Genomic DNA, 19,774 nt, shown 5'->3' with positions numbered 1-19,774 from the left:
ACAGACGTGCTGAAACAGAGGGGCTGAAACAGAGGGCGAGAAACAGAGGGGCTGAAACAGAGGGCAAGAAACAGAGGGGCTGAAACAGAGGGCGAGAAACAGAGGGGCTGAAACAGAGGGCGAGAAACAGAGGGGCTGAAACAGAGGGCGAGAAACAGAGGGGCTGAATCAGAGGGGCTGAAACAGAGGGTGAGAAACAGAGGGGCTGAAACAGAGGGCGAGAAACAGAGTGGCTTAAACAGACGGGCTGAAACAGAGGGGCTGAAAAAGAGGGCGAAAAACAGAGGGGCTGAAACAGAGGGCGAGAAACAGAGGGGCTGAAACAGAGGGCGAGAAACAGAGGGGCTGAAACAGAGGGGCTGAAACAGTGGGGCTGAAACAGAGGGCGAGAAACAGAGGGGCTGAAACAGAGGGCGAGAAACAGAGGGGCTGAATCAGAGGGGCTGAAACAGAGGGTGAGAAACAGAGGGGCTGAAACAGAGGGCGAGAAACAGAGTGGCTGAAACAGATGGGCTGAAACACAGGGGCTGAAAAAGAGGGCGAAAAACAGAGGGGCTGAAACAGAGGGCGAGAAACAGAGGGGCTGAAACATAGGGGCTGAATGAGTGGGGCTGAATCAGAGGGGTTGAAACAGAGGGTCTGAATCAGAGGGTCTGAAACAGAGGGTGAGAAACAGAGGGCGAGAAACAGAGGGGCTGAAACAGAGGGGCTGAAACAGAGGGGCTGAAACAAAGTGGCTGATACAGAGGGCGAGAAACAGAGGGGCTGAAACAGAGGGCGAGAAACAGAGTGGCTGAAACATGGCGAGAAACAGAGGGGCTGAAACAGAGGGGCTGAAATAGAGGAGCTGAAACAGAGGGGCTGAAACAGAGGGGCTGAAACAGAGGGGCTGAAACAGAGGGCAAGAAACAGAGGGGCTGAAACAGAGGGCGAGAAACAGAGGGGCTGAAACAGAGGGCGAGAAACAGAGGGGCTGAAACAGAGGGCGAGAAACAGAGGGGCTGAAACAGAGGGGCTGAAACAGAGGGGCTGAAACAGAGGGCGAGAAACAGAGAGGCTGAAACAGAGGGCGAGAAACAGAGTGGCTGAAACAGAGGGCAAGAAACAGAGGGGCTGAAGCAGAGGGCGAGAAACAGAGGGTCTGAAACAGAGGGCGAGAAACAGAGGGGCTGAAACAGAGGCCGAGAAACAGAGGGGCTGAAACATAGGGGCTGAATGAGTGGGGCTGAATCAGAGGGGCTGAATCAGAGGGGCTGAAACAGAGGGTGAGAAACAGAGGGGCTGAAACAGAGGGGCTGAAACAGAGGGGCTGAAACAGAGAGCGAGAAACAAAGGGGCTGAATCAGAGGGCTAAATCAGAGGGGCTGAATCAGAGGGGCTGAAACAGAGTGGCTGAATCAGTGGTGCTGAAACAGAGGGCGAGAAACAGAGGGGCTGAAACAGAGGGCAAGAAACAGAGGGGCTGAAACAGAAGGGCTGAAACAGAGGGCGAGAAACAGAGGGGCTGAATCAGAGGGGCTAAATCAGAGGGGCTGAATCAGAGGGGTTGAAACAGAGGGTCTGAATCAGAGGGGCTGAAACAGAGGGCGAGAAACAGAGGGGCTGAAACAGAGGGCGAGAAACATAGGGGCTGAAACAGAGGGCGAGAAACAGAGGGGCTGAAACAGAGGGCGAGAAACATAGGGGCTGAAACAGAGGGCGAGAAACAGAGGGGAAGAAACAGAGGGGCTGAAACAGAGGGTCTGAAACAGAGGGGCTGAAACAGAGGGTGGTGAAACAGAGGGGCTGAAACAGAGGGCAAGAAACAGAGGGGCTGAAACAGAAGGGCTGAAACAGAGGGCGAGAAACAGAGGGGCTGAATCAGAGGGGCTAAATCAGAGGGGCTGAATCAGAGGTGTTGAAACAGAGGGTCTGAATCAGAGGGGCTGAAACAGAGGGCGAGAAATAGAGGGGCTGAAACAGTGGGCGAGAAACAGAGGGGCTGAAACAGTGGGGCTGAAACAGAGGGTCTGAAACAGAGGGGCTGAATCAGAGGGGCTGATTCAGAGGGGCTGAAACAGAGGGGCTGAATCAGCGGGGCTGAAACAGAGGGCGAGAAAGTGAGGGGCTGAAACAGAGGGTGAGAAACAGAGGGGCTGAAACAGAGGGGCTGAAACAGAGGGGCTGAAACAGAGGGCGAGAAACAGAGGTGCTGAATCAGAGGTCGAGAAACAGAGGGGCTGAAACAGAGGGCGAGAAACAGAGGGGCTGAATCAGAGGGGCTGAAACAGAGGGCGCGAAACAGAGGGGCTGAAACGGAGGGCGAGAAACAGAGGAGCTGAATCAGAGGGCGAGAAACAGAGGGGCTGAATCAGAGGGGCTGAAAAAGAGGGCGAAAAACAGAGGGGCTGAAACAGAGGGCGAGAAATAGAGGGGGTGAATCAGAGGGGCTGAAACAGAGGGGCTGAAACAGAGGGGCTGAAACAGGGTGGCTGAAACAGAGGGGCTGAAACACACGTGCTGAAACAGAGGGGCTGAAACAGAGGGCGAGAAACAGAGGGGCAGAAACAGAGGGCGAGAAACAGAGCGGCTGAAACAGAGGGGCTGAAACAGAGGGCGAGAAACAGAGGGGCTGAAACAGAGGGCAAGAAACAGAGGGGCTGAAACAGAGGGCGAGAAACAGAGGGGCTGAAACAGAGGGCGAGAAACAGAGGGGCTGAAACAGAGGGCGAGAAACAGAGGGGCTGAATCAGAGGGGCTGAAACAGAGGGTGAGAAACAGAGGGGCTGAAACAGAGGGCGAGAAACAGAGGGTCTGAAACAGAGGGCGAGAAACAGAGGGGCTGTAACAGAGGGCAAGAAACAGAGGGGCTGAAACAGATTGGCTGAAACAGAGGGCGAGAAACAGAGGGGCTGAATCAGACAGGCTGAATCAGATGGGCTGAAACAGAGGGGCTGAAACAGAGGGCGAGAAACAGAGTGGCTGAAACAGAGGGCGAGAAATAGAGGGCGAGAAACAGAGGGGCTGAAAAAGTGGGGCTGAAACAAAGGGGCTGAAACAAAGCGCCTGATACAGAGGGCGAGAAACAGAGGGACTGAAACAGAGGGCGAGAAACAGAGGGGCTGAAACAGAGGGGCTGAAACAGACGGGCTGAAACAGTGGGGCTGAAACAGATGGCGAGAAACAGAGAGGCTGAAACACAGGGCGAGAAACAGAGGGGCTGAAACAGAGGGCGAGAAACAGAGGGGCTGAAACAGAGGGCGAGAAACAGAGTGGCTGAAACAGAGGGCGAGAAACAGAGTGGCTGAAACAGAGGGCAAGAAACAGAGGGGCTGAAACAGAGGGCGAGAAACAGAGGGGCGGAATCAGAGGGGCTGAAACAGAGGGGCGGAAACAGAGGGGCTGAAACAGAGAGCGAGAAACAGAGGGGCTGAAACAGAGGGCCAGAAACAGAGTGGCTGAAACAGACGGCGAGAAACAGAGTGGCTGAAACAGAGGGCAAGAAACAGAGGGGCTGAAACAGAGGGCGAGAAACAGAGGGGGTGAAACAGAGGGGCTGAAACAGAGGGGCGGAAACAGAGGGGCTGAAACAGAGAGCGAGAAACAGAGGGGCTGAAACAGAGGGGCGGAAACAGAGGGGCTGAAACAGAGGGCGAGAAACATAGTGTCTGAAACAAAGGGGCTGAAACAGTGGGGCTAAAATAGAGGGGCTGAAACAGAGGGCGAGAAATAGAGGGGCTGAAACAGAGGGCGAGAAACCGGGAGGCTGAAACAGAGGGCGAGAAACAGAGGGGCTGAAACAGAGGGCGAGAAACAGAGGGGCTGAAACAGAGGGGCTGAAACAGAGGGGCTGAAACAGAGGGCGAGAAACAGAGGAGCTGAAACAGAGGGCGAGAAACAGAGGGGCTGAAACAGAGGGCGAGAAACAGAGGGGCTGAAACAGAGGGCGAGAAACAGAGGGGCTGAAACAGAGGGGCTGAAACAGAGGGGCTGAAACAGTGGGCGAGAAACAGAGGGGCTGAAACAGAGGGCGAGAAACAGAGGGGCTGAATCAGAGGGGCTGAAACAGAGGGCGAGAAACAGAGGGGCTGAAATAGAGGGGCTGAAACAGAGGGGCTGAAACAGAGGGCGAGAAACGGAGAGGCTGAAACAGAGGGCGAGAAACAGAGTGGCTGAAACAGAGAGCAAGAAACAGAGGGGCTGAAACAGAGGGCGAGGAACTGAGGGGCTGAAACAGAGGGGCTGAAACAGAGGGGCTGATACAGAGGGCGAGAAACAGAGGGGCTGAATCAGAGCGGCTGAATCAGAGGGGCTGAAACAGAGGGCCTGAATCAGAGAGTCTGAAACAGAAGGCGAGAAACAGAGGGGCTGAAAGAGAGGGCCTGAATCAGAGGGGCTGAAACAGAAGGCGAGAAACAGAGGGGCTGAAACAGAGGGCGAGAAAGAGAGGGGCAGAAACAGAGGGCGAGGAACAGTGGGGCTGAAACAGAGGGTTGAAACAGAGGGCAAGAAACAGAGGGGCTGAAACAGAGGGCGAGAAACAGAGGGGCTGAAACAGAGGGGCTGAAGCAGAGGGGCTGAAACAGAGTGCGAGAAACAGAGGGGCTGAAACAAAGGGCGAGAAACAGAGGGGCTGAAACAGAGGGGCAGAAACAGAGGGGCTGAAACAGAGGGGCTGAATCGGAGGGTCTGAAACAGAGGGGCTGAAACAGAGGGGCTGAAACAGAGAGTGCGAAACAGAGGGGCTGAAACAGAGGGCGAGAAACAGAGGGGCTGAAACAGAGGGCGAGAAACAGAGGGGCTGAAACAGAGGGCAAGAAACAGAGGCGCTGAAACCGAGTGTCTGAAACAGAAGGGCTGAAACAGAGGGGCTGAAACAGAGGGCGAGAAACAGAGGGGCTGAATCAGAGGGGCTGAATCAGAGGGGCTGAAACAGAGGGGCTGAATCAGAGGGGCTGAAACAGAAGGCGAGAAACAGACGGGCTGAAACAGAGGGCGAGAAACGGAGGGGCAGAAACAGAGGGCGAGAAACAGAGGGGCTGAATCAGACAGGCTGAATCAGATGGGCTGAAACAGAGGGGCTGAAACAGAGGGCGAGAAACAGAGTGGCTGAAACAGTGGGCGAGAAATAGAGGGCGAGAAACAGAGGGGCTGAAAAAGTGGGGCTGAAACAAAGGGGCTGAAACAAAGCGCCTGATACAGAGGGCGAGAAACAGAGGGGCTGAAACAGAGGGGCTGAAACAGAGGGGCTGAAACAGAGGGCGAGAAACAGAGAGGCTGAAACAGAGGGCGAGAAACTGAGTTGCTGAAACAGATGGCGAGAAACAGAGGGACTGAAACAGAGGGGCTGAAACAGAGGGCGCGAAACAGAGGGGCTGAAACAGAGTGGCTGAAAAAGAAGGGCTGAAACAGAGGGGCTGAAACAGATGGCGAGAAACAGAGGGGCTGAATTAGAGGGGCTGAATCAGAAGGGCTGAAACAGAGGGGCTGAATCAGAGGGGCTGAAACAGAAGGCGAGAAACAGAGGGGCTGAAACAGAGGGCGAGAAACTGAGGGGCAGAAACAGAGGGCGAGAAACAGAGGGGCTGAAACAGAGGGTCTGAAACAGAGGGGCTGATACAGAGGGCGAGAAACAGAGGGGCTGAATCAGAGGGGCTGAATCAGAGGGGCTGAAACAGAGGGCCTGAATCAGAGAGTCTGCAACAGAAGGCGAGAAACAGAGGGGCTGAAAGAGAGGGCCTGAATCAGAGGGGCTGAAACAGAAGGCGAGAAACAGAGGGGCTGAAACAGAGGGCGAGAAAGAGAGGGGCAGAAACAGAGGGCGAGAAACAGTGGGGCTGAAACAGAGGGTTGAAACAGAGGGCAAGAAACAGAGGGGCTGAAACAGAGGGCGAGAAACAGAGGGGCTGAAACAGAGGGGCTGAAGCAGAGGGGCTGAAACAGAGTGCGAGAAACAGAGGGGCTGAAACAAAGGGCGAGAAACAGAGGGGCTGAAACAGAGGGGCAGAAACAGAGGGGCTGAAACAGAGGGGCTGAATCGGAGGGGTTGAAACAGAGGGGCTGAAACAGAGGGGCTGAAACAGAGAGTGCGAAACAGAGGGGCTGAAACAGAGGGCGAGAAACAGAGGGGCTGAAACAGAGGGCGAGAAACAGAGGGGCTGAAACAGAGGGCAAGAAACAGAGGCGCTGAAACCGAGTGTCTGAAACAGAAGGGCTGAAACAGAGGGGCTGAAACAGAGGGCGAGAAACAGAGGGGCTGAATCAGAGGGGCTGAATCAGAGGGGCTGAAACAGAGGGGCTGAATCAGAGGGGCTGAAACAGAAGGCGAGAAACAGACGGGCTGAAACAGAGGGCGAGAAACGGAGGGGCAGAAACAGAGGGCGAGAAACAGAGGGGCTGAATCAGACACGCTGAATCAGATGGGCTGAAACAGAGGGGCTGAAACAGAGGGCGAGAAACAGAGTGGCTGAAACAGTGGGCGAGAAACAGAGGGCGAGAAACAGAGGGGCTGAAAAAGTGGGGCTGAAACAAAGGGGCTGAAACAAAGCGCCTGATACAGAGGGCGAGAAACAGAGGGGCTGAAACAGAGGGCGAGAAACAGAGGGGCTGAAACAGAGGGGCTGAAACAGACGGGCTGAAACAGTGGGGCTGAAACAGAGGGCGAGAAACAGAGAGGCTGAAACACAGGGCGCGAAACAGAGTGGCTGAAACAGAGGGCAAGAAACAGAGGGGCTGAAACAGAGGGCGAGAAACAGAGGGGCTGAAACAGAGGGGCTGAAACAGAGGGGCGGAAACAGAGGGGCTGAAACAGAGAGCGAGAAACAGAGGGGCTGAAACAGAGGGAGAGAAACAGAGGGGCTGAAACAGAGGGCGAGAAACAGAGGGGCTGAAACAGAGGGCGAGAAACAGAGGGGCTGTAACAGAGGGCAAGAAACAGAGGGGCTGAAACGGATTGGCTGAAACAGAGGGCGAGAAACAGAGGGGCTGAATCAGACAGGCTGAATCAGATGGGCTGAAACAGAGGGGCTGAAACAGAGGGCGAGAAACAGAGTGGCTGAAACAGAGGGCGAGAAACAGAGGGCGAGAAACAGAGGGGCTGAAAAAGTGGGGCTGAAACAAAGGGGCTGAAACAAAGCGCCTGATACAGAGGGCGAGAAACAGAGGGGCTGAAACAGAGGGCGAGATACAGAGGGGCTGAAACAGAGGGGCTGAAACAGACGGGCTGAAACAGTGGGGCTGAAACAGAGGGCGAGAAACAGAGAGGCTGAAACACAGGGCGAGAAACAGAGGGGCTGAAACAGAGGGCGAGAAACAGAGGGGCTGAAACAGAGGGACTGAAACAGAGGGGCTGAAACAGAGTGGCTGAAACAGAGGGCGAGAAACAGAGTGGCTGAAACAGAGGGCGAGAAACAGAGTGGCTGAAACAGAGGGCAAGAAACAGAGGGGCTGAAACAGAGGGCGAGAAACAGAGGGGCTGAAACAGAGGGGCTGAAACAGAGGGGCGGAAACAGAGGGGCTGAAACAGAGAGCGAGAAACAGAGGGGCTGAAACAGAGGGCCAGAAACAGAGTGGCTGAAACAGAGGGCGAGAAACAGAGTGGCTGAAACAGAGGGCAAGAAACAGAGTGGCTGAAACAGAGGGCGAGAAACAGAGGGGCTGAAACAGAGGGGCTGAAACAGAGGGGCGGAAACAGAGGGGCTGAAACAGAGAGCGAGAAACAGAGGGGCTGAAACAGAGGGGCGGAAACAGAGGGGCTGAAACAGAGGGCGAGAAACATAGTGGCTGAAACAAAGGGGCTGAAACAGTGGGGCTAAAATAGAGGGGCTGAAACAGAGGGCGAGAAATAGAGGGGCTGAAACAGAGGGCGAGAAACCGGGAGGCTGAAACAGAGGGCGAGAAACAGAGGGGCTGAAACAGAGGGCGAGAAACAGAGGGGCTGAAACAGAGGGGCTGAAACAGAGGGGCTGAAACAGAGGGCGAGAAACAGAGGAGCTGAAACAGAGGGCGAGAAACAGAGGGGCTGAAACAGAGGGCGAGAAACAGAGGGGCTGAAACAGAGGGCGAGAAACAGAGGGGCTGAAACAGAGGGGCTGAAACAGAGGGGCTGAAACAGAGGGCGAGAAACAGAGGGGCTGAAACAGAGGGCGAGAAACAGAGGGGCTGAATCAGAGGGGCTGAAACAGAGGGCGAGCAACAGAGGGGCTGAAACAGAGGGGCTGAAACAGAGGGGCTGAAACAGAGGGCGAGAAACAGAGAGGCTGAAACAGAGGGCGAGAAACAGAGTGGCTGAAACAGAGGGCAAGAAACAGAGGGGCTGAAACAGAGGGCGAGAAACTGAGGGGCTGAAACAGAGGGGCTGAAACAGAGGGGCTGATACAGAGGGCGAGAAACAGAGGGGCTGAATCAGAGGGGCTGAATCAGAGGGGCTGAAACAGAGGGCCTGAATCAGAGGGTCTGAAACAGAAGGCGAGAAACAGAGGGGCTGAAAGAGAGGGCTTGAATCAGAGGGGCTGAAACAGAAGGCGAGAAACAGAGGGGCTGAAACAGAGGGCGAGAAAGAGAGAGCAGAAACAGAGGGCGAGAAACAGTGGGGCTGAAACAGAGGGTTGAAACAGAGGGCAAGAAACAGAGGGGCTGAAACAGAGGGCGAGAAACAGAGGGGCTGAAACAGAGGGGCTGAAGCAGAGGGGCTGAAACAGAGGGCGAGAAACAGAGGGGCTGAAACAAAGGGCGAGAAACAGAGGGGCTGAAACAGAGGGGCAGAAACAGAGGGGCTGAAACAGGAGCTGAATCGGTGGGGCTGAAACAGAGGGGCTGAAACAGAGGGGCTGAAACAGAGAGTGCGAAACAGAGGGGCTGAAACTGAGGGCGAGAAACAGAGGGGCTGAAACAGAGGGCGAGAAACAGAGGGGCTGAAACAGAGGGCAAGAAACAGAGGCGCTGAAACCGAGTGTCTGAAACAGAAGGGCTGAAACAGAGGGGCTGAAACAGAGGGCGAGAAACAGAGGGGCTGAATCAGAGGGGCTGAATCAGAGGGGCTGAAACAGAGGGGCTGAAACAGAACGGGCTGAAACAGAGGGCAAGAAACAGAGGGGCTGAAACAGAGGGCGAGAAACAGAGGGGCTGAAACAGAGGGGCTGAAACACAGGGGCTGAAACATAGGGCGAGAAACAGAGGGGCTGAAACAAAGGGCGAGAAACAGAGGGGCTGAAACAGAGGGGCAGAAACAGAGGGGCTGAAACAGAGGGGCTGAATCGGAGGGGCTGAAACAGAGGGGCTGAAACAGAGGGGCTGAAACAGACGGCAAGAAACAGAGTGGCTGAAACAGAGGGGCTGAAACAGAGGGGCAGAAACAGAGGGCGAGAAACAGAGGGGCTGAATCAGAGGGGCTGAATCAGAGGGGCTGAAACAGAGGGGCTGAAACAGAGGGCGAGAAACTAAGGGACTGAATCAGAGGGGCTGAAACAGAGGGGCTGAAACAGACGGGCTGAAACAGAGAGCCTGAAACAGAGGGGCTGAAACAGAGGGGCTGAAATAGAGGGGCTGAAACAGAGGGGCTGAATCAGAGTGGCTGAAACAGAGGGGCTGAATCAGAGGGGCTGAAACAGAGGGCGAGAAACAGAGGGGCTGAAACAGAGGGGCTGAATCAGAGGGGCAGAAACAGAGGGGCTGAAACAGAGGGCGAGAAACAGAGGGGCTGAAACAGAGGGCAAGAAACAGAGGGGCTGAAACAGAGGGCGAGAAACAGAGGGGCTGAAACAGAGGGGCTGAATCAGAGGGGCAGAAACAGAGAGGCTGAAACAGAGGGCGAGAAACAGAGGGGCTGAAACAGAGGGCAAGAAACAGAGGGGCTGAAACAGAGGGCGAGAAACAGAGGGGCTGAAACAGAGGGGCTGAAACAGAGGGGCTGAAACAGAGGGCGAGAAACAGAAGGCATGAAACAGAGGGTGAGAAACAGAGGGGCTGAAACAGAGGGTGAGAAACAGAGGGCGAGAAACAGAGGGACAGAAACAGAGGGTCTGAAACAGAGGGGCTGAAACAGAGGGCGAGAAACAGAGGGGCTGAAACAGAGGGCGAGAAACAGAGGGGCTGAAACAGAGGGCGAGAAACAGAGGGGCTGAAACAGAGGGGCTGAAACAGTGGGGCTGAAACAGAGGGGCTGAAACAGAGAGCGAGAAATAAAGGGGCTGAAACAGAGGGCGATAAACAGAGGGGATGAAACAGAGGGCGAGAATCAGAGGGGCTGAAACAGAGGGCGAGAAACAGAGGGGCTGAAACAGAGGGGCTGAAACAGAGGGGCTGAAACAGAGGGCAAGAAATAGAGGGGCTGAAAAAGAGGGCGAGAAACAGAGGGGCTGAAACAGAGGGTGAGAAACAGAGGGGCTGAATCAGAGGGGCTGAAACAGATGCCGAGAAACAGAGGGGCTGAAACAGAGGGCGAGAAACAGAGGGGCTGAAACAGAGGGGCTGAAACAGAGGGCGTTAAACAGAGGGGCTGAAACAGAGGGGCTGAAACAGAGGGGCTGAATCAGAGTGGCTGATTCAGAGGGTCTGAAACAGAGGGGCTGAATCAGAGGGGCGGAAAAAGAGGGCGAGAAACAGAGGGGCAGAAACAGAGGGCAAGAAACAGAGGGACTGAAACAGAGGGGCTGAAACAGAGAGCGCGAAACAGAGGGACTGAAACAGAGGGCGAGAAACAGAGGGGCTGAAACAGAGGGCGAGAAACAGAGGGGCTGAAACAGAGGGCAAGAAACAGAGGGTCTGAAACAGAGTGGCTGAAACAGAGGGCGAGAAACAGAGGGGCTGAATCAGACAGGCTGAATCAGATGGGCTGAAACAGAGGGGCTGAAACAGAGGGCGAGAAACAGAGTGGCTGAAACAGAGGGCGAGAAACAGAGGGCGAGAAACAGAGGGGCTGAAAAAGTGGGGTTGAAACAAAGGGGCTGAAACAAAGCGCCTGATACAGAGAGCGAGAAACAGAGGGGCTGAAACAGAGGGCGAGAAACAGAGGGGCTCAAACAGAGGGGCTGAAACAGACGGGCTGAAACAGTGGGGCTGAAACAGAGGGCGAAAAACAGAGAGGCTGAAACACAGGGCGAGAAACAGAGGGGCTGAAACAGAGGGCGAGAAACAGAGGGGCTGAAACAGAGGGACTGAAACAGAGGGGCTGAAACAGAGGGCGAGAAACAGAGTGGCTGAAACAGAGGGCGAGAAACAGAGTGGACAGAAACAGAGGGGCTGAATCAGAGGGGCTGAATCAGAGGGGCTGAAACAGAGGGCCTGAAACAGAGGGCGAGAAACTAAGGGACTGAATCAGAGGGGCTGAAACAGAGGGGCTGAAACAGACGGGCTGAAACAGAGAGCCTGAAACAGAGGGGCTGAAACAGAGGGGCTGAAATAGAGGGGCTGAAACAGAGGGTCTGAAACAGAGGGCGAGAAACTAAGGTACTGAATCAGAGGGGCTGAAACAGAGGGGCTGAAACAGAGGGGCTGAAACAGACGGGCTGAAACAGAGAGCCTGAAACAGAGTGGCTGAAACAGAGGGGCTGAAATAGAGGGTCTGAAACAGAGGGGCTGAATCAGAGGGGCTGAAACAGTGGGGCTGAATCAGAGGGGCTGAAACAGAGGGGCTGAAACAGAGGGCGAGAAACAGAGAGGCTGAAACAGAGGGCGAGAAACAGAGGGGCTGAAACAGAGGGCGCTAAACAGAGGGGCTGAAACAGAGGGGCTGAAACAGAGGGGCTGAAACAGAGGGCGAGAAACAGAGGGGCTGAAACAGATGGCGAGAAACAGAGGGGCTGAAACAGAGGGCGAGAAACAGAGGGGCTGAATCAGAGGGGCTGAAACAGAGGGCGAGAAACAGAGGGGCTGAAACAGAGGGCGAGAAACAGAGGGGCTGAAACAGAGGTGCTGAAACAGAGGGCGAGAAACAGAGGGGCTGAAACAGAGGGGCTGAAACAGAGGGGCTGATTCAGAGGGGCTGAAACAGAGGGGCTGAATCAGAGGGGCTTAAACAGAGGGCGAGAAACAGAGGGGCTGAAACAGAGGGCGAGAAATAGAGGAGCAGAAACAGAGGGCGAGAAACAGAGGGGCTGAAACAGAGGGGCTGAAACAGAGAGTGCGAAACAGAGGGGCTGAAACAGAGGGCGATAAACAGAGGGGCTGAAACAGAGGGCGAGAAACAGAGGGGCTGAAACAGAGGGCAAGAAACAGAGGGGCTGAAACCGAGTGGCTGAAACAGAAGGGCTGAAACAGAGGGGCTGCAACAGAGGGGCTGAATCAGAGGGGCTGAAACAGAGGGGCTGAATCAGAGGCGCTGAAACAGAAGGCGAGAAACAGAGGGGCTGAAACAGAGGGCGAGAAACAGAGGGGCAGAAACAGAGGGCGAGAAACAGAGGGGCTGAAACAGAGGGGCTGAAACAGAGGGGCTGAAACAGAGGGCAAGAAACAGAGGGGCTGAAACAGAGGGCGAGAAACAGGGGGGCTGAAACAGAGGGGCTGAAACAGAGGGGCTGAAACAGAGGGCGAGAAACAGAGGGGCTGAAACAAAGGGCGAGAAACAGAGGGGCTGAAACAGAGGGGCAGAAACAGAGGGGCTGAAACAGAGGGGCTGAATCGGAGGGGCTGAAACAGAGGGGCTGAAACAGAGGGGCTGAAACAGAGGGCAAGAAACAGAGGGGCTGAAACAGAGGGGCTGAAACAGAGGGGCAGAAACAGAGGGCGAGAAACAGAGGGGCTGAAACAGAGGGGCTGAAACGTAGGGCGAGAAACAGAGGGGCTGAATCAGAGGGGCTGAATCAGAGGGGCTGAAACAGAGGGGCTGAAACAGAGGGCGAGAAACTAAGGGACTGAATCAGAGGGGCTGAAACAGAGGGGCTGAAACAGACGGACTCAAACAGAGAGCCTGAAACAGAGGGGCTGAAACAGAGGGGCTGAAACAGAGGGGCTGAAACAGAGGGCAAGAAATAGAGGGCATGAAACAGAGGGTGAGAAACAGAGGGGCTGAAACAGAGGGCGAGAAACAGAGGGCGAGAAACAGAGGGACTGAAACAGAGGGTCTGAAACAGAGGGGCTGAAACAGAGGGCGAGAAACAGAGGGGCTGAAACAGAGGGCGAGAAACAGAGGGGCTGAAACAGAGGGCGAGAAACAGAGGGGCTGAAACAGAGGGGCTGAAACAGTGGGGCTGAAACAGAGGGGCTGAAACAGAGAGCGAGAAATAAAGGGGCTGAAACAGAGGGCGATAAACAGAGGGGATGAAACAGAGGGCGAGAATCAGAGGGGCTGAAACAGAGGGCGAGAAACAGAGGGGCTGAAACAGAGGGGCTGAAACAGAGGGGCTGAAACAGAGGGCAAGAAATAGAGGGGCTGAAAAAGAGGGCGAGAAACAGAGGGGCTGAAACAGAGGGTGAGAAACAGAGGGGCTGAATCAGAGGGGCTGAAACAGATGCCGAGAAACAGAGGGGCTGAAACAGAGGGCGAGAAACAGAGGGGCTGAAACAGAGGGGCTGAAACAGAGGGCGTTAAACAGAGGGGCTGAAACAGAGGGGCTGAAACAGAGGGGCTGAATCAGAGTGGCTGATTCAGAGGGTCTGAAACAGAGGGGCTGAATCAGAGGGGCGGAAAAAGAGGGCGAGAAACAGAGGGGCAGAAACAGAGGGCAAGAAACAGAGGGACTGAAACAGAGGGGCTGAAACAGAGAGCGCGAAACAGAGGGACTGAAACAGAGGGCGAGAAACAGAGGGGCTGAAACAGAGGGCGAGAAACAGAGGGGCTGAAACAGAGGGCAAGAAACAGAGGGTCTGAAACAGAGTGGCTGAAACAGAGGGCGAGAAACAGAGGGGCTGAATCAGACAGGCTGAATCAGATGGGCTGAAACAGAGGGGCTGAAACAGAGGGCGAGAAACAGAGTGGCTGAAACAGAGGGCGAGAAACAGAGGGCGAGAAACAGAGGGGCTGAAAAAGTGGGGTTGAAACAAAGGGGCTGAAACAAAGCGCCTGATACAGAGGGCGAGAAACAGAGGGGCTGAAACAGAGGGCGAGAAACAGAGGGGCTGAAACAGAGGGGCTGAAACAGACGGGCTGAAACAGTGGGGCTGAAACAGAGGGCGAAAAACAGAGAGGCTGAAACACAGGGCGAGAAACAGAGGGGCTGAAACAGAGGGCGAGAAACAGAGGGGCTGAAACAGAGGGACTGAAACAGAGGGGCTGAAACAGAGGGCGAGAAACAGAGTGGCTGAAACAGAGGGCGAGAAACAGAGTGGACAGAAACAGAGGGGCTGAATCAGAGGGGCTGAATCAGAGGGGCTGAAACAGAGGGCCTGAAACAGAGGGCGAGAAACTAAGGGACTGAATCAGAGGGGCTGAAACAGAGGGGCTGAAACAGACGGGCTGAAACAGAGAGCCTGAAACAGAGGGGCTGAAACAGAGGGGCTGAAATAGAGGGGCTGAAACAGAGGGTCTGAAACAGAGGGCGAGAAACTAAGGTACTGAATCAGAGGGGCTGAAACAGAGGGGCTGAAACAGAGGGGCTGAAACAGACGGGCTGAAACAGAGAGCCTGAAACAGAGTGGCTGAAACAGAGGGGCTGAAATAGAGGGTCTGAAACAGAGGGGCTGAATCAGAGGGGCTGAAACAGTGGGGCTGAATCAGAGGGGCTGAAACAGAGGGGCTGAAACAGAGGGCGAGAAACAGAGAGGCTGAAACAGAGGGCGAGAAACAGAGGGGCTGAAACAGAGGGCGCTAAACAGAGGGGCTGAAACAGAGGGGCTGAAACAGAGGGGCTGAAACAGAGGGCGAGAAACAGAGGGGCTGAAACAGATGGCGAGAAACAGAGGGGCTGAAACAGAGGGCGAGAAACAGAGGGGCTGAATCAGAGGGGCTGAAACAGAGGGCGAGAAACAGAGGGGCTGAAACAGAGGGCGAGAAACAGAGGGGCTGAAACAGAGGTGCTGAAACAGAGGGTGAGAAACAGAGGGGCTGAAACAGAGGGCGAGAAACAGAGGGGCTGAAACAGAGGGGCTGAAACAGAGGGGCCGATTCAGAGGGGCTGAAACAGAGGGGCTGAATCAGAGGGGCTTAAACAGAGGGCGAGAAACAGAGGGGCTGAAACAGAGGGCGAGAAATAGAGGAGCAGAAACAGAGGGCGAGAAACAGAGGGGCTGAAACAGAGGGGCTGAAACAGAGAGTGCGAAACAGAGGGGCTGAAACAGAGGGCGATAAACAGAGGGGCTGAAACAGAGGGCGAGAAACAGAGGGGCTGAAACAGAGGGCAAGAAACAGAGGGGCTGAAACCGAGTGGCTGAAACAGAAGGGCTGAAACAGAGGGGCTGCAACAGAGGGGCTGAATCAGAGGGGCTGAAACAGAGGGGCTGAATCAGAGGCGCTGAAACAGAAGGCGAGAAACAGAGGGGCTGAAACAGAGGGCGAGAAACAGAGGGGCAGAAACAGAGGGCGAGAAACAGAGGGGCTGAAACAGAGGGGCTGAAACAGAGGGGCTGAAACAGAGGGCAAGAAACAGAGGGGCTGAAACAGAGGGCGAGAAACAGAGGGGCTGAAACAGAGGGGCTGAAACAGAGGGGCTGAAACAGAGGGCGAGAAACAGAGGGGCTGAAACAAAGGGCGAGAAACAGAGGGGCTGAAACAGAGGGGCAGAAACAGAGGGGCTGAAACAGAGGGGCTGAATCGGAGGGGCTGAAACAGAGGGGCTGAAACAGAGGGGCTGAAACAGAGGGCAAGAAACAGAGGGGCTGAAACAGAGGGGCTGAAACAGAGGGGCAGAAACAGAGGGCGAGAAACAGAGGGGCTGAAACAGAGGGGCTGAAACGGAGGGCGAGAAACAGAGGGGCTGAATCAGAGGGGCTGAATCAGAGGGGCTGAAACAGAGGGGCTGAAACAGAGGGCGAGAAACTAAGGGACTGAATCAGAGGGGCTGAAACAGAGGGGCTGAAACAGACGGACTGAAACAGAGAGCCTGAAACAGAGGGGCTGAAAAGGAGGGGCTGAAATAGAGGGGCTGAAACAGAGGGGCTGAATCAGAGGGGCTGAAACAGAGGGGCTGAATCAGAGGGTCTGAAACAGAGGGGCTGAAACAGAGGGCGAGAAACAGAGAGACTGAAACAGAGGGCGAGAAACAGAGGTGCTGAAACAGAGGGCAAGAAACAGAGGGGCTGAAACAGAGGGCGAGAAACAGAGGGGCTGAAACAGAGGGGCTGAAACAGAGGGGCTGAAACAGAGGGGCTGAAACAGAGGGCGAGAAACAGAGGGGCTGAAACAGAGGGCGAGAAACAGAGGGGCTGAAACAGAGGGCGAGAAACAGAGGGCGAGAAACAGAGGGACTGAAACAGAGGGTCTGAAACAGAGGCGCTGAAACAGAGGGCGAGAAACAGAGGGGCTGAAACAGAGGGCGAGAAACAGAGGGGCTGAATCAGAGGGGCTGAATCAGAGGGGCTGAAACAGAGGGGCTGAAACAGAGGGCGAGAAACAGAGGGGCTGAATCAGAGGGGCTGAATCAGAGGGGCTGAAACAGAGGGCCTGAAACAGAGGGCGAGAAACTAAGGGACTGAATCAGAAGGGCTGAAACAGAGGGGCTGAAACAGACGGGCTGAAACAGAGAGCCTGAAACAGAGGGGCTGAAACAGAGGGGCTGAAACAGAGGGCGAGAAACAGAGGGGCTGAAACCGAGTGGCTGAAACAGAAGGGCTGAAACAGAGGGGCTGAAACAGTGGGGCTGAAACAGTGGGGCTGAAACAGAGGGGCTTAAACAGAGGGCGAGAAACAGAGGGGCTGAAACAGAGGGCGAGAAACAGAGGGGATGAAACAGAGAGCGAGAATCAGAGGGGCTGAAACAGAGGGCGAGAAACAGAGGGGCTGAAACAGAGGGGCTGAAACAGAGGGGCTGAAACAGAGGGCAAGAAATAGAGGGGCTGAAAAAGAGGGCGAGAAACAGATGGGCTGAAACAGAGGGTGAGAAACAGAGGGGCTGAATCAGAGGGGCTGAAACAGATGCCGAGAAACAGAGGGGCTGAAACAGAGGGCGTTAAACAGAGGGGCTGAAACAGAGGGGCTGAAACAGAGGGGCTGAATCAGAGTGGCTGATTCAGAGGGTCTGAAACAGAGGGGCTGAATCAGAGGGGCGGAAAAAGAGGGCGAGAAACAGAGGGGCAGAAACAGAGGGCAAGAAACAGAGGGACTGAAACAGAGGGGCTGAAACAGAGAGCGCGAAACAGAGGGACTGAAACAGAGGGCGAGAAACAGAGGGGCTGAAACAGAGGGCGAGAAACAGAGGGGCTGAAACAGAGGGCGAGAAACAGAGGGGCTGAAACAGAGGGCAAGAAACAGAGGGGCTGAAACAGAGTGGCTGAAACAGAGGGCGAGAAACAGAGGGGCTGAATCAGACAGGCTGAATAGGATGGGCTGAAACAGAGGGGCTGAAACAGAGGGCGAGAAACAGAGTGGCTGAAACAGAGGGCGAGAAACAGAGGGCGAGAAACAGAGGGGCTGAAAAAGTGGGGCTGAAACAAAGGGGCTGAAACAGAGGGCAAGAAACAGAGGGGCTGAAACCGAGTGGCTGAAACAGAAGGGCTGAAACACAGGGGCTGCAACAGAGGGGCTGAATCAGAGGGGCTGAAACAGAGCGGCTGAATCAGAGGGGCTGAAACAGAAGGCGAGAAACAGAGGGGCAGAAACAGAGGGCGAGAAACAGAGGGGCTGAAACAGAGGGGCTGAAACAGAGGGGCTGAAACAGAGGGCAAGAAACAGAGGGGTTGAAACAGAGGGTGAGAAACAGAGGGGCTGAAACAGAGGGGCTGAAACAGAGGGGCTGAAACAGAGGGGGAGAAACAGATGGGCTGAAACAAAGGGCGAGAAACAGAGGGGCTGAAACAGAGGGGCAGAAACAGAGGGGCTGAAACAGAGGGGCTGAATCGGAGGGGCTGAAACAGAGGGGCTGAAACAGAGGGGCTGAAACAGAGGGCAAGAAACAGAGGGGCTGAAACAGAGGGGCTGAAACAGAGGGGCAGAAACAGAGGGCGAGAAACAGAGGGGCTGAAACAGAGGGGCTGAAACAGAGGGCGAGAAACAGAGGGGCTGAATCAGAGGGGCTGAATCAGAGGGGCTGAAACAGAGGGGCTGAAACAGAGGGCGAGAAACTAAGGGACTGAATCAGAGGGGCTGAAACAGAGGGGCTGAAACAGACGGACTGAAACAGAGAGCCTGAAACAGAGGGGCTGAAAAGGAGGGGCTGAAATAGAGGGGCTGAAACAGAGGGGCTGAAACAGAGGGGCTGAAACAGAGGGCGAGAAACAGAGAGGCTGAAACAGAGGGCGAGAAACAGAGGTGCTGAAACAGAGGGCAAGAAACAGAGGGGCTGAAACAGAGGGCGAGAAACAGAGGGGCTGAAACAGAGGGGCTGAAACAGAGGGGCTGAAACAGAGGGCGAGAAACAGAGGGGCTGAAACAGAGGGCGAGAAACAGAGGGGCTGAAACAGAGGGCGAGAAACAGAGGGCGAGAAACAGAGGGACTGAAACAGAGGGTCTGAAACAGAGGGGCTGAAACAGAGGGCGAGAAACAGAGGGGCTGAAACAGAGGGCGAGAAACAGAGGGGCTGAATCAGAGGGGCTGAATCAGAGGGGCTGAAACAGAGGGGCTGAAACAGAGGGCGAGAAACAGAGGGGCTGAATCAGAGGGGCTGAATCAGAGGGGCTGAAACAGAGGGCCTGAAACAGAGGGCGAGAAACTAAGGGACTGAATCAGAGGGGCTGAAACAGAGGGTCTGAAACAGACGGGCTGAAACAGAGAGCCTGAAACAGAGGGGCTGAAACAGAGGGGCTGAAACAGAGGGCGAGAAACAGAGGGGCTAAAACAGAGGGCGATAAACAGAGGGGCTGAAACAGAGGGCAAGAAACAGAGGGGCTGAAACCGAGTGGCTGAAACAGAAGGGCTGAAACAGAGGGGCTGAAACAGAGGGCGAGAAACAGAGGGCGAGAAACAGAGGGGCTGAAACAGAGGGGCTGAAACAGTGGGGCTGAAACAGAGGGGCTGAAACAGAGGGCGAGAAACAGAGGGGCTGAAACAGAGGGCGAGAAACAGAGGGGATGAAACAGAGGGCGAGAATCAGAGGGGCTGAAACAGAGGGCGAGAAACAGAGGGGCTGAAACAGAGGGGCTGAAACAGAGGGGCTGAAACAGAGGGCAAGAAATAGAGGGGCTGAAAAAGAGGGCGAGAAACAGATGGGCTGAAACAGAGGGTCAGAAACAGAGGGGCTGAATCAGAGGGGCTGAAACAGATGCCGAGAAACAGAGGGGCTGAAACAGAGGGCGAGAAACAGAGGGGCTGAAACAGAGGGGCTGAAACAGAGGGTGAGATACAGGGGGGCTGAAACAGAGGGCGTTAAGCAGAGGGGCTGAAACAGAGGGGCTGAAACAGAGGGGCTGAATCAGAGTGACTGATTCAGAGGGTCTGAAACAGAGGGGCTGAATCAGAGGGGTGGAAAAAGAGGGCGAGAAACAGAGGGGCAGAAACAGAGGGCAAGAAACAGAGGGACTGAAACAGAGGGGCTGAAACAGAGAGCGCGAAACAGAGGGACTGAAACAGGGCGAGAAACAGAGGGGCTGAAACAGAGGGCGAGAAACAGAGGGGCTGAAACAGAGGGCGAGAAACAGAGGGGCTGAAACAGAGGGCAAGAAACAGAGGGGCTGAAACAGAGTGGCTGAAACAGAGGGCGAGAAACAGAGGGGCTGAATCAGACAGGCTGAATCAGATGGGCTGAAACAGAGGGGCTGAAACAGAGGGCGAGA

This window comes from Chiloscyllium punctatum, unplaced genomic scaffold, assembly GCF_047496795.1.
Source record: "Chiloscyllium punctatum isolate Juve2018m unplaced genomic scaffold, sChiPun1.3 scaffold_54, whole genome shotgun sequence".
NCBI lineage: Eukaryota > Metazoa > Chordata > Chondrichthyes > Orectolobiformes > Hemiscylliidae > Chiloscyllium > Chiloscyllium punctatum.
The sequence above is the reverse complement of the archived record's forward strand: the minus strand, read 5'-3'. Positions refer to the sequence as shown.